Below are 16,036 nucleotides of genomic sequence, written 5' to 3' on the forward strand. Positions count from 1 at the left end.
AATAACTTTTATTTAAGAATCTAATTTATCATTATTAAATAATAGAAATAAAGCGTCGTTGCTATGACGTAATAAAATATTAAATATAATATTATCAAACAAATAAAGGAAGTTAACTTCCTTCCGTCACTGACCACAACTAGAAGGTCAAACTGTGGTCACTGGAGAAATGAAAATCTTCAGCACATGTTGTATACTTTTTCGTACAGAATTATTACAAATAAACAAATAGTTGTAAGTCTATCACAATATACTGAAAAGCATAATTTTACGTTTGTATAATAACTGTAGAACATAAAATATTTTACTGTATTTATAAAAGAATAAACGATACGTTCGTGCATTGGAGTTAAAGTGTAATCTATTAATACAATAAACTAATACGCTATTAACACTCCTACGAAAAGTGGGGCCTAATAGGCCCCAGAGCAACTTGAAAGGTTATTAACATTAGGCTAATAATTTTGTATTTAAATGAAATTGCCATTAACTGACCCTATCCCTTTATATTTTAAAGAGCAATAATATTTTGACTTTTCAGACATTTGCGAAATAATATTTAAAAAAATTTTTTTAAACATCCACTAAGGGTATTTTGGGGTCTATTAGGCCCCAGATCAAAAAACATAAAAATGACTTTATTTATTTCCTGAATAATTCTAGAACAGGCCTGGGCAACCGAAAAAAGCAAATTATAGTAAAAATATATTAATTTTACAACTTCTTTTCAAAAGATGGAAATTTAGGATAATAACTCTACTCCAACAATTAGTTTAGACGGTCCTGATTATTGCGTAGTTTGTCCAAAGTTTAGAAACTTTACAGAAGTATTTAGAATAATATAGAATATATTCTTGAAGCTTCTAGAATATTCTAGAAGAATCCACAAATCCTATATATATAGGAGCTGAAATCTTCAAACCGTGTCAAAAATGATATCTCTTGATGAAGCTGTACATTTACTGACAAAACCATCCGACGATGAAAGTGAACATGATAATGTCGAAGACTACTATGAAAGTTGTGATGATGATCCTTCTGAAGCCGAAAATGATGAACAAATCGCGCCGTACCCTTCTGAAAGTGGAGAAAGTAATCAAGAAGATCTTACTACGATGCCAGTGAACGAATTTTTGTCCAAAGATAAGTGTTTTAGTTATTCAACAACACCTTCAAGGATCAACAGAAGAATCGCAGCTTTCAATATATTCAATGGGAACCCAGGCATTACAATGGTTTCTACACCATTCGAAACATTCAAAATTTTCATTTCTGATAATATGATGGAACAGATCATTCACTCAACAAACACCGTCATGAAAGAACCAATTTTTTGAAGAAGACCTCTGGAAATGGATCGCAGCTAATCTTTCCCTTGGAATAAGCAAATCCAAAAATGCATCGATAGACGAAATGTTTTCAACCGAATTCGGTTTGCTATTTTTGCGAAAACTGATTACACAAGAAAAATTCAAAAACAATGTGCTCGAAAATCAGATTTGACATCCACTCTCAAAGAAATAGAGAAATCAAAGATGCCGCCATCTCTGGAGTCTGGATTTTTTTCATTGAAAATTGCAAAAACAGTTACAACCCAAGCGAATACCTGACAGTGGATGAACAACTATGTAACTTCAAAGGAAGAGTTGGCTTCAGAACATACATTCCGACAAAGCCAGGCAAATACGGAATAATGATTTGGTGCCTAACAGATGCAAAGACAAGTTACCTCCTCAACGCTCAAATTTATACTGGAAAGGTTGGAAATACGACAGAAACAAATCAAGGAAAAAGAATAGTCAGAGAACTGAGTCAGCCATTTCTTGGAAAAAGGAAGGACAATAACGACAGATAATTTCTTCACAACAATGACACTTGCCAAGTACCTACGAACAAAAACAACAGGACTTGTTGGAACCATACGGAAATCAAGAACCTTCCTGCCTCCTGAAATAAATGCAAAATCTAGAGAGTTATCACCAAAGTTTTTCTACCATGACGACATCACTCTTCTCAGGCACTCAGACAAACGAGGAAAATATGTGCTACTACTGAGTTCTCAGCATCAGTCTGGTGAAATAGAAGAGAACGGAAAGCCCGAAATCGTCAATCTTTACAATGCAACGAAGGCAGGTGTCGAAACTCTCGATCAACTTGTGAGATATTATACAACAAAGAGGCGATCAAAGCGCTGGTCAGTCTGCATATTCTCTAACATTCTAGATCTTGCTGCGTACAATGCTTTCGTTCTATACTCGACAAAACATCCAGAATTTCTTCGTCAATATAAATCAAGAGCCAGAAGAGAATTTATACGGCAATTGGTGCTTGAAATCAAAGAAATTTACTGCAAAGATAATGACAAAACAACCTCATGTGAACCGCCTGCAAAGAGGGCAAAAAGAGGACGATGCCATTTGTGCGGCAGATCAAAAGATAGACAGTCGAAAATTGTTTGCTCAAATTGTAAAAAAAATGTTTGTCAGAGCCATTCTAAAGTTGTTTGTAATGAATGTTACTAAATCACTGTGTTTCTATTGGAAAAATATATGTGGCCTAATAGGCCCCAAAATCACTTTAGTGGATGTAAATATTTTTTTCGTAGGAGTATTAACCAGTAGAACGTGACTTATTGGAGGTAGCTTTGAGAGATGGTAAATAAACTTGTATAATTTTGTGTATACTGTTTCGCTTGTTAACTGAATTTTCTTAGATTCACCGACACAAACGATTTCACTGTCACTTTCTTAACTGTACAATTAAAACTTACCCAAAAGTAATATTTTGTATACATACGTATATATCTAAACACACAAAATACACCAAAGTATTAGTTTTAATATACATTTACTACACAATAGCAATATTTAAACTCTTATCACATTTGTATGTGTAAATAAGTGTATGTGTTATGTCTTTATGTTGACGTTTGTATAGAGTTTTTAATATATTTTATCTGACTTTTGAAATTATTAATATATTTTCCTTTCATGGTTGTATGTCAGTAACCTTACAAGAATGTTTTATTTTAAGTGGTTGTTCTGTTTCATGCTACGTTTTGTTCGTAGGAAGTTATTAACTTACGTCTTTACGTTTGCCTTTTGATATTATGTGTTAGTGTAATTAGATTTTATGTATAATTTGTTTTAATTCTTTGAAAAAAAAAACGTGTGTGTTTTCACATGAATCTTCTTCTAATTTACAATAATTAGAATGTTAGTTAACGGTGAAGGCAAGTTATCCTGATTTCTACAACGATAGTTTAGATGTTGTAATTGGTTTCAAACTGATACAACAATGAATGATCATAAAGGCTTGAAATTAAAGGGGTGGAAAAACGTGTGGTATTCAATCATGTTACGTGTTTTCTACCACGTTACGTTAGATTTTTTAAAAGAGGAAGAGATTATATTAAGTTTTATAAATAGAAACTTTGTACGATTTCACTCATCATTTAACACATTGTCTTGTACGGTTTTTTTTTCAAGTCCTTTTAGATAAAATAATTACAAAACAAATAAAGAATAAGTATGCTAGCCCTAATTATCGATGCGTGTCCATGTTCTAATTCTCATTAATCTAATAGAAATCGTCAGGCACCCCAGTGGCTCAGCGGTATGCCTGCGGACTTACACTCTGAAATCCGGGTTTCTATACCCGTGGTGGGCAGAGCACAGATAGCCCATTGTGTAGCTTTGTGCTTAATTCAAAACAACACGAAATCGTCAGATTTTCTACACTCACAAGTTTTTATTTTATTATTAGCTCGCATAATCCGATAATATTTTCTTTATTTGTTTAGAAACAGAAAGGTAATATATGTGCTTAGTAAGTTTACTGTGCATGTTTCTTTATTTGTTGAAGTTATGATTGTTTTTACGGATAATTTTAAACATTCAAAACCCACTACAATCATTTGACACCAGAGTCAATGATACCAGTATCATTTGCTACTGATAGACAAGGTGATACCTCAATGATACAGCACCTCTTATTTAGTAATATTAATGACTGTCGGCATGTGTGTAGTAACTGAATCCTGAGAAGAATATCATTGTTAATTTTCTTACATAATACTCTGTTTACCCAGTTGGAAGAAAATAATTAACTGACTGGTTACAAAAACTGGTTAACCTCGGACACCCAGTAAAGATAACACAAAATAAGCTTGTTTTTCCCTTTGATTGTGTAAATCATTATTTTATAAATTATATCCAATATTTCCTCATTTCAAAATCAGATAAGTGTAAGAAAAATCATGATTACTAAGTAATACACTTTCCCTCGATACCTCCTGTTATTCTACGGCTCTTACCTCATTATTCCTGCGAAACATTTTCACCTGGGGGCATCACATACTGTTGAACAACAGCAGCATAAATACAGGTATTATAATCAATATTTTAAGGAATATCGAAGCCCGTCTTATTCCCGACAAGATAATAAAGCAAGGACTTTTGGTACTAGCTGCCACTAAATAAACACGTGTGGCGGAATACGCTTTTTTTTTTCTAGTGGCAGACGACAACCAAAGTGAAATAGTAAGTTCTGAGGACAGTAAGGCCAACCACGAGAAACTAGTTGATTCTCATGATACATTTAACCACCACCTTATTAACATGTTGATTGCCGAGTATTTCAGCTGCTACAATACAACTCTAATGCTTCTTCATTTTGTAACATTTTTCGTGACGCCATTTTGGATTGAAAGTGAAACAATTTGTAAGTAGGTCAAATGCATATATGGTGCTGACATCTACCGTTGAAGTTAGGTATTATTGAGAATTCTAATGGCTATATCATGCTTAAGAGCTAAATGTGGCCATTGAATCGGTATGTATACGATAACCTTGCAGTTGATCATTCAGTGTTAAAAATAAAACAGCAGAGATAAACGTTATGAAATAGAAGTTTTAGTTAATTAACTTTATAAACATAAAAATGCAAATTTTTATTTCAATGCGATTCAAGTTCAACCTTAAACGTACATTAATTGCAATAATGATAACATTATAAGAAGGTTTTAAAAGAACGCAAGAAGACATAAAAATAACAGATTAAAAGCTTTAACAAAGGTAATTACTTTTAACTGTCTCGTAAAAAACACATTTATACTGATACTGTTTATATATAAATAAAAACTGTTTACTTGCTGAAGCAAAATGAAAACAGCAAGGTCACCTGAAGCCTAAAACAATTTCGTCCAATAATTTTCATTTAAAACAAACTAAACTAAACATACAACACACACACATCGACATCTCAAGACTTAAAGTGTTTCGAACATAGTCTGTTAAATTGATGTAACCTTCAGTGTTTTAGCCAACACTGCAGAGTATTTTTTCACCCTTAGGTTATCTTAGACAAAGAAAACATTAGTTAAAATGGAACTCGGAATGTTTACAAAATTATAAAAAAGCCAATTAAAATCCCCAGAGACCCGGAAATGCTAGGCTTGAGTCCACTTTCATCAAATGTCCTGTCTTTACAGCCGTGAGGGTCTTATAATGTGACAGGAAATCCCACTACCTAATGGTGATGCATTTTGTATGTCCATGCAGAATATGGGCGAACTTTCATCAGTCTGAGGGTTGCTAGTTCGAATCATCTTCCTACTAAACATGTTCGTACTTTTAACCGTGAGGGCGTTATTACATGACGATGAATCCCACTGTTCGTTGGTGGCCCAATAGTTAGTAGAGAGTGTTGACGACAAGCTGGACGGTTAGCCAGCAGAATGACTAATACCATTTCTACTGCTCTAAGTCCTGTTACAAATCATGACTTTCACAGAATCTGATGTTACTGGTGGAATGTTGTAGCAACAATGGGATTAAATATCAGTAACAAAGTGCTTTAAGGTATTGTATAATTATACAAGTGTATTTGAAGGTATTCTGTGTAAAGTGACACACACACAATTAAAAATACACAAATGCTATAACACAAATTATTGGACAGGCTTTGTTAGCGTATTTCAAAACCTGCTAACAGTGAAGGTTTTATATGTTTTATCTTTTTCTAGGGCAAAGAAGTTTCACTGAGCTGTCCTTTTCTCAAAATAAATTCTTAATCAAAGTCCACGAAGATTCATAAAAAACGTACTTTATTGTGATATGTTTACTTCAATAATCATATAGTATGATTTAGTATCTCTATCACTTATATAAAATTATATTGTTAATCGTATTATATTGTTAATCGTATTATACTGTTGATCGTATTATATTGTTATTGGTATTATGTTGTTGATCGTATTATATTGTTCCACTAAATACTTCCATTTGGCTTCAACTTCACTGTCCTTCATTAACATATTTCCTTTAATACTTTGTTTTGTTGACTGCAGTAGTCAATACTTCCTGCTTTAAACCAAAAAGTTCATGGCTACAGCTGTCAAACATTTATCACTGATCTGGAACCTCTTACGTCATTGTGACATCTCCATAATCTTTGTCTTCCTAGGTAATATGATTTCTGCTAATAACGTCAATGGTCGAAATAAACGTTTTTCTACTAAGTGCAGCTCATTCTAAATAAATGATTACTTATTTTATTTTTTACGTATTTTTCCAATGCAATGAACCTGAAAATAATATTCAACAAACATGGATCTGATCCATCAAAATACGATGTCGTTGTTTAACTCCCTTTAAGCATGTCGTTGTTTAATTCCCTTTAAGCCTAACAAAGTTTAGCCGGTGTCTTGTCAAATAAGTGAATGTCTGTATCATTCAAATAGATGCGTTTTAAAACGAAACAGTTATATGGTTTCAAATACTTATATGACCCATGGGTCGTTTATGAGTCTTCAAAAGTTTTCGATTGTCCCCATTGTTCATTCTTTGCTAATCACTTTATAGAGAAACCCTATCTTACAGCTGAATCCACTCCATTCACTTTAAATTAACATTAAAAGATTATAAAGTGCTGAAGTTTATAATACTATCTATAGCTACTTACTGATGAACTAATAACATGGAAAAACATTAGTTCATAAAAATTTATATTATGTTAAGAACCGTGGAAAAGAAATATGTACAGCCTGGAAACTATGGAAAGCTGTTGTGTGTAGTAACAGTATAATTCAGACTGACTGGACTATATATCACTTGATGACACCTCATTTTATCCAAAATGAAGTTTGTCATATCCTCAAATAAGCTCACAATGAGGACAATTGACTCTGTATAAGGAGCCCAAATAAAGAAAAAACCAGATGGATTAACTGCTCAAAAAGGCATTTTTGAATATCCAACATATTATTATGACTAGATTAATAATTAAACTACTCAGAAAGGCATTCTTGAATATCCAACATTTTATTATGACTAGATTAATAATTAACTACTCAGAAGGGCATTCTTGAATATCCAACATATTATTATGACTAGATTAATAATTAAACTACTCAGAAAGGCATTCTTGAATATCCAACATATTATTATGACTAGATTAATAATTAAACTACTCAGAAGGGCATTCTTGAATATCCAACATATTATTATCACTAGGTTAATAATTAAACTACTCAGAAGGGCATTCTTGAATATCCAACATATTATTATCACTAGATTAAGTAATGTTAAGGAAGGGCGGGTACTGTCCTCATGTGATTAAAAAAAATCAGGGAATGTTAACAGTCAGGATGTTTATAGGGTAAACATTGGGAATAACTCTGAACTATTTTCTTGTATTCCACATCTTTCTTGTGACACTTGGTGATATTCCACATCTTTCTTGAGACACTTGGTGACATTTCAAATGTTTCTTGAGACACTTGGTGACATTTCACATGTTTCTTGAGACACTTGGTGACATTCTACATCTTTCTTGAGACACTTGGTGACATTCCACATATTTATTGAGACACTTAGTGACTTAAACCGAGGTGAAAATTCAAGAGAAGAGAAAAAAAAGCATAATTTCGACATTCACATGAAGAATGTTTGTTTGAAGTTAAGCTCAAAGCTTCACAATGGGCTATAAGAAATCTGCCCATGTCGGGTACCGAAACCTGGTTTCTACTTTTGTATATCCGTTGTGTCACTGGGGACTATATAAACAGGCTAACTTCTGCGTTCTGGAAATATACTAGGATGGCGAGAAAAACTCGTGAGCACAGCAGTTGGCAAAAAATAAGTCAGCTCCAAGAAGCTCCACACAACTTAATACATTTGGAGTATTAAATCCTCTGGTTGTAAATGGGTAGATGACAAAATATAAACTTTTATTGCAAAACCTCATCGTGGAATTGTATCAGTTATGAAAGGTGCATATTTGTATTTTTTGATAACGTTTCTAAAATTGGCTGTCAAAGTATCTTATTTTGATCTACTGACCTGCAACCTGACCATACATGCTAAGCTGTTGGTTGTTACTCTTATAACGCACCCGAAGCTTCAAGAACGAGGAATATTTTGTGGTATCTCATCGAACTCGAATCGCCAACTCTAAAATCCAGGGTTCTAACCTCAGAGCTTTTACACATTGAAAAAAGTTTGTATTGTGTATGTCAGTCGTATATAAATGTATCAGCTTTAAGTACGTTTCTTTGCTATGCGCAACAAATAGGCACGCCAAGATTCTATAGGTATATAAAATTATAGCATACCATGAAAAATATGGTGACATGTTCCGAGCACGAATGTGAAACAATGGTTGAACATGTATGTATGATAATATTCGAATAACGTTTTACCCTCACAATATTCGTATGAAATGAGAAGTTTACTTTATGTCCCAAGTTTCGTTTTAGCAATTGTTTTAAACCTCGGTTTTATTTGGTCTGTCTTTTACTTTTCAGAGATTTTTAAGTCTAAGAAGTCCTTTTATTTTAGTTTTTATTTGTAGAACTGATTCGTCTATCTAAATACTTCCTAAATAAATAGCTAAACAATAGAAATAATTTTTAACTTATTTGTTAAATAATAAATTGGTAAATTTCTAAGAGTGTTCAGATGGGGTTAGTTTTATGTTTACTCGAAAGTTAAAAGTATATGTTTTTTTCAACGTCTATGTTTCCCCGTTATTCAATCATTGTATTTGTCGTTTTGGTTTCGGCTACTCGTCAAAAACGTTTATGCGAAGTTCACAGCATGTTTTTTAGCGAAGTTCACATAATGTTCTTTTAGTGAAGAAACTGTTTCCAACGTCTTTTTCTTATGTGTTCTCGTCCTGTTCAGTAACGAATATAAATGTAATCCGTTAATTTGTTCAAGATCTTTACGTATCAGACAAAGCAAGTGTAAAGTCACGTGCGGTTCAAATATATTTGGACGTTTGAAATTTCTGGCTAACTGGTTAAAAGCTCATTATTTGCTAATCTCAGGTTGTCATGACTTTCTACAGTTCTCCCTTCACGAGCCACGAATGGATTCGTCAAATACTGTTCTAAGAAGTGCCTGGAATCGTTATCTGCCTTTGACTGTGTCTTAGTTAAATGAAAAACGCCAAACACAAGTTGTAACAATCACAATATTTATTCACAAACAGAGTTAAGCTAACACTTGAACAAGTGTATTGGGTTAGTCTAAAGGAATTCCGACAAACCTGGGGAAAAAAAAAATTATAGTACAGTAGTACCTCGGTTCTCGAACGACTCCCTTCTCGAACAATTCGGTTTTCGCACATACCGTTTCAGAAAAAAATGTCTTAGTTGTCGAATATAAACTCGTTTCCCGAACCTAGCTGTCGTGGCCTGAACCCCCAAAATAACCCGACTGATGACCCGAACGACCTTTCAACCATTTTCGTCCTACACTAAGCTTGCCCAAAACATTTTACCCACACCAGTCACTCAGTCCACACCCCCACTAAAATCTGCTGTGAACGTTCACGTTTTTCTTTTTGTTGTTGTTTTTCTAAATATTCTGATTAAATAAGCCACCATGGGGTCAAAGAAGTATAATAAAAGTAACAAACCAAAAAGAAAAGTTGTTAGAGCCACAATAGAGGTGAAAAAAAATCTCATAGCGAAGTATGAGAGTGGTGTTCGCGTGTTTAACCTTGCTACACAGTTTGATATGGTGAAGTCTACAGTCTGCACCATACTGAAAAAAAATGAGTTCATCAAAGGAGCTGATATTGCAAAAGTAGTGACAGTGCTTACGAAACAAAGATCACAAACAGTGGAAGAGGTAGAAAAACTGTTTTTGATTTCGGTAAACGAAAAACAGTTATCTGGTGATAGCATTTCTGAGACCATCATTTGTGAGAAAGCAAAGCAGTTACATGCTAACCTCCTGAAAAACACCGCTGGAACGAGTACTGATACAAGCGATGCCTTTAAGGCTAGTGGGGGATGGTTTGAAAAAGTTAGGAAGAGAAGTGGCATACACAGTGTGGTGAGACATGGGGAGGGTGCCAGGCAGAAACAAACCTTATAAGTTTTTAGTGAGAAATAGGTCCAGTGAGTCTCAAGCAGGTTGTAGCGGTGCAAAGCGACAGAAAAGAGAAATAACTCCAGAAGTATAGTTACCTGACGTTTTTACCTTCCAAACAATAATAACCCTTTTACTCTCCACGTTTCTCACCACCTTTCACTTACGCCATCAGCTCTCCTCAGCACAGGTAAAGTGTAGTTTAATTTTCATTTATTGTTTTTTTATTGTGCTTATACTTTTTGTGGTTGACATGTATTATTATACAGATATAAATAAGCAATTTGGAGGTCTGTCACAGATTAATTTAATTTATAGTATTTCTTATGGGAAAAATTGATTCTGTTTTCGAACAGCCTTCTGGAACGGATTAATTTCGAGAACCGAGGTACCACGATATATATAAATTTCTCCTTCCCCAGACTGTTGGTGAAGCTTTAATATAAAGAGAAAAATCAACTATTTGGTCATGTCGGCGTAATCAGAGTGTTGGGCATCCCGGTCGCGCCAAACATGCTCGCCCTTTCAGCCGTGGGGGCGTTATAATGTAACGGTCAATCCCACTATTCGTTGGTAAAAGAGTAGCCCAAGAGTTGGCGGTGCGTGGTGATGAGTAGCTGCCTTTCCTCTATTTTTACACTACTAAATTAGGGACGGCTAGCACAGATAGCCCTCGAGTAGCTTTGTGCGAAATTTCAAAACAAACAAACAATCAGAGGTTTGGCTGTATTTTTACACACGAAAATTTTAAATCAAGATAAAAACTAGGAAATTTAGTTAAAACGTAGAAATTTATATAAAACGAAGAGAAACTAATACAGCAGTTGTTGTACTTTCTGGTAAAGTAATCCTTAAAATTTTACGTATAAAAACAACAACCATTCATAATTTCATAACTTGTCCGCTGTACCATTTAATCATCAATCACAAGTTTGTTTTTTGTTGTTTTTGTTTTGAATTTCGCACAAAGCTACTCGAGGGCTATCTGCGCCTGTCATCCCTAATTTGGCAGTGTAAGACCAGAGGGAAGGTAGCTGGTCATCACCACCCACCGCAAACTCTTGGGCTACTCTTTTACCAATGAATAGTAGGATTGACGGTCACATTATAACGCCCCCATGGCTGAAGGGGTAAGCATGTTTGGTGCGACCGGGATTCGAACCCGTAACCCTCGGATTACGAGTCGCACGCCTTAACCTACCTGGCCATGCCGGGCCCCAATCACGAGTAACTGGTGATTCTTCAAATTTCAGATTTATAGAGTAGTGTTTCAATCGGATGTTTTATTTCTTCTATTTTAATATCTAAGTCACTATCCCTGAAGCTGCGTACGTATTTATGTATTTATATACTGAATAAATTATGAGAAACAGCTCTGTGTATCTATGAGCAGATAACGGCTCCTGGTGTTCATTTTCATCAACCAATGATTCGTGTTTTCCTCACTTTCATTGACATATCCAGAAAAAAGTATTCATATTATAAGTATTCGAATATTTCAGGACACATTATAGGAATCCTATACATATAGAATATAACACAACTTCTTCAGATAGTTGACAAATTGAAACATGGCTCTTTTTCGTTTAGAGTGAGGCGGTGATGTTACCTTGTCTCCAGGAAACATTTGCTTATGCTAGTGTTATGCTTTGTTTGTGTCAGAAATAGGAACTGTCGTCCATCACTGGGAGCGTAACCTTTTTTTCAGACATATCTATGTCTTTCAACCATTTGTCTTTTAAAATCACGTGAAAACTAAAGCACTCTCCCGTGTCGTAGATAAACAATTTGATTACTTCTGGACAGAAACTTCTAGACTGAGTGTTGAAATTCCAGGTTAATAGTAGTGTGGATAAATATTTTGTACAATTTTATAAGATTTCAACTGCAAAAAACAAAAAGAATTGTTATACCTTTTATCTGTTGGTGCCATCTGTTGACTATTTATGACAATAACTCGAATATATCTATACAAAGTATATTTAATGCAAGGGTGCAGAATTCCAAATTGTATTACGATAAATGTGCAAAATAACCTAGTGAGAGCATGGCCGAGCGCGTAAGGCGTGCGACTCGTAATCCGAGCACAGATAGCCCTCGAGTAGCTTTGTGCGAAATTCCAAAAAACAAACCTAGTGAGAAATGTTCACAATGTTTTTTTACATGATCGATATAACAAATAATAAGATTATCACTCAGTCTTCAAGATAAGAAATAATATAATTGATAATGTTTAGTAATTAGTTAGAGGCTGCAGATATATTCATTAAATATAAATAATTAGTTTTTCATGGTTTTCTATGCAACCTTTAATCATCACTCTAGCGTCTCGTGTTGAGGTGTGTTTATTTGAAATACCAGTTTATGAGCAGCATTTCACTGAAACATATCTTTACTTCTATTTTGCTCTCTCACAATAAAATATAACAGAGCAAAATTTCGCCACAAATTGTTCATTCTTAATGTGACAATGCAAGAATACCTTTCGCTGTTTGAAATTAATGTTTTATGGACAAAAATTACGCATGATAAGTGTTGGTGCCATATCAAATTTGGGTTCGATTCTCCTCGATGGACTCGGGAGATAGCCTTATGTGGCTTTGCTATAAGAAAAAAAAACACACATACTTGAACATTTAATATGAGCTAACTAAAAAAAAAGTTACCTCTGGCAATTACCTGTTTTTTTGTTTGTTTTTCACCTAAATTCTCTGTCACTGTATGTTGAAATAAGACAATGTATATCTTAATTACCTACTGACTATTAAAGTGTATGTGCTACATTATTTGTTTACAGTTACTTGCCAGAGGTTTAGGACTAGTTTGACATTCTGGTTTCTACTTACAATAGAAAAATTAGAAACAAAGTTAAACATTATAACAAACCAAGTCGAATGAAATTGACTGATTATTTCCTAGTGTTTGAAAGTGAACTAAAAATGAAAAAAATATTTTATAAAAAACTATATAAAAGTAATAATATATAAAAATGCTCATATGTGGAATATTATTTGTTTCTTTTGAATTTCGCGCAAAGCTAAAAGCTATACAAGGGCTATCTGCGCTAGCCGTCCCTAATTTAGCAGTGTAAGACTAGAGGGAAGGGAGCTAGTCATCACCACCCACCGCCAACTCTTGGGCTACTCTACTCTTTTACCAACGAATAATGGGATTAACCGTTACCTTAAAACGTCTCTACGGCTGAAAGGGCGAGCATGATTGTTGCGACAGGAATTCGAACCCGCGACTCTTAGCCTGGGAGTCGAGTGCCTTGACCACCTGCCATTAGCTATAAAGTCTAAATAACTCGAATTAGTCATTTGGTAAGCACTACACCCAACTGTGTGTTTTCTTATAGCAAAGCCACAACGGGCTATCTGCTGAGCTCACCAAGGGGAATCGAACCCCTGATTTTAGCGTTGTAAGTCCGTGGATTTACCGCTGCACTAGCGGGGGGGCAACACTCAATTACACAATCGCCTTCAAACATGTGGTCAGCTATCGGTCAGTTACTTCTTTCTTTCTTTGTGAACCTGACAAAGACCGAAGAAAAGTCGAAACGTTGTTCGCTCCTCTACATAGTGCTTTCTCTACTCATACCAGACGTTTTTACATGTATAATAGACATTTTTACCAAACATAATTCTAGTGCATAGATTTGGTTCTAAATCTTTCTAGTTCTGTTTAACTTTTGTTTTAATATAGATTGTGATTATCTTCACTACGTCTGTTCATGGATATCTAATAAAATATTGTTCATTATTGTTATATGTTCTTTAAATTCTCACCTGTGTTAAGGTTTGTTGAAAGATAACAACTATGTTTTTTTTCTGATATATAAGGCAATTGTATAGCAATTGGTAGTGATGACTAGCTAGCTACCTTCCCTCTAGTCTTACACTGTTAAAGTAGGGACGGTTAGCACAGATAGCCCTCGAGTAGCTTGGTGCGAAATTCAAAATATCTGATCAATTTCTACTTATCTTATTTATAGAATTTCGGCATGATTGACTTTTAAGATTCTTCTTTACGATTTCTATAGAATATTTTCGGGGAGTCCAAACTATGCTTATTTAGTCCATAAAATCATATAAACCATGGTATCATAATATATGTCTGTATGTTATTTTACAATAACTTCACCTTTGTTTAGTAAGGTTCTAACCTTTTTAAAGAACTGAACTGTGGTATAAATTTTACTGAAAGTTATTTGATAACATTTGTTATTACAACTGATTAATTTGATTAATTAATTTGTTATTAATTTAAATGAGTTTAACATGTCGCTTTCTTGACGCATTAAAAATTATAAGGAATCATCTAATCAAATAATTAAAATAACATAAACTAAATTCAGTGGCTTTTACTATAAAAATAACCCACTTCTCATTGCTCTATTGTAAAATAACAATTAATAATATATTTTAGCACCAAAATTATCGTGGTATTTTTCAATTCTTATGAACTTGTTAATTTGCTTGAAAAATTATTTTGAGCCTGTATATATCTATAAAGAAAACGTTCAAAACTAATTTCTCACAAACTCAATAACACTTTAAAGGGTGTGCACAGTTTATTTTATTGGAACGTTTGGTATCTTTACGCTTTTTTTTTTTTTCCGTATTGATACCTAATATATCTTCCCTTTAAATTACCACTTGCTGTCTAAAACACAACAGCAGGCTTAAGATATACAACATATTTTTTAATTTAAATTTTGTAAATATACACCACTTGTCAGTGACAAGAGCTACAATGCGTTAGCTTCAAGTTGTAGTTTTGAACTAAGCACAAAGCTACATCTGTGCCTTGCCCACTATGGGTATCGAAATCCGGTTTTTAGGGTTGTAAGTCTGTAGACATACCGCTGAGCCACTAGGAGCGCGTTGGTTTTAATATATACGTTGGCTTAAGATATACAACATATTTTTTATATTTAAATTTTGTAAATATACACCACTTGTCAGTGACAAGAGCTACAATGCGTTAGCTTCAAGTTGTAGTTTTGAACTAAGCTACATCTGTGCCCTGCCCACTATGGGTATCGAAATCCGGTTTTTAGGGTTGTAAGTCTGCAGACATACCGCTGAGCCACTAGGAGCGCGTTGGTTTTAATATGTCAATATAATTTAAGTTATATAAAATAATTTAAGTCAAATAGAAATTTCGACTGTTTTAATGGTACGGAAAACTATCAAATGTGATTAATTAACTAATCTATATTGCAAATCTCGCTTACATGACTAAGCTAAGTGATTTTATAATAGCTTAGGTCACGCATGTGCACATGGAAACTAGCTCATAAATCGCACAGCAGTGACTACTTAGGTAATGATTTGTTTTTCTCTGTCACGTGGTTAATCCACATTGAGCTGTTGATTTTACTTTCACAGGCCTTATTGATTAATTGCAGATGCTAAATAAATAATTAGTTCAGATACTAAAGAATACCATTTCATAGAAAAAAAACGTTTGAAAGATAATATAAAGATAAAATACAGGACATACAATAAAAATCAATCTTTTGATATTCCTCTGTGTTTCATAAAATATTAAAACATTCGTTGATCGGCCAGGTGGGTTAAGGCGTTCGACTCGTAATCCGAGGATCGCGGGTTCGAATCTCTGTCGCACCAAACATGTTCGCCCCTTCA

At 34.1% G+C, this 16,036-nt stretch overlaps 1 long non-coding RNA gene across 1 annotated transcript in view; it reads left to right on the plus strand.

Annotated features, from left to right (window-relative positions):
- Positions 1–1,883: 1,883 nt before the first annotated feature.
- Positions 1,884–16,036, plus strand: part of LOC143236648 (uncharacterized) — a 76,916-nt gene continuing 62,763 nt past the window's right edge. Inside the window, exon 1 of the long non-coding RNA XR_013019641.1 lies at positions 1,884–2,638. This is a non-coding gene — a long non-coding RNA (uncharacterized LOC143236648). The remainder of the gene's footprint in view (positions 2,639–16,036) is intronic.

This window comes from Tachypleus tridentatus, chromosome 13 (genome assembly GCF_004210375.1).
Source record: "Tachypleus tridentatus isolate NWPU-2018 chromosome 13, ASM421037v1, whole genome shotgun sequence".
Taxonomy (NCBI): Eukaryota; Metazoa; Arthropoda; class Merostomata; order Xiphosura; family Limulidae; genus Tachypleus; species Tachypleus tridentatus.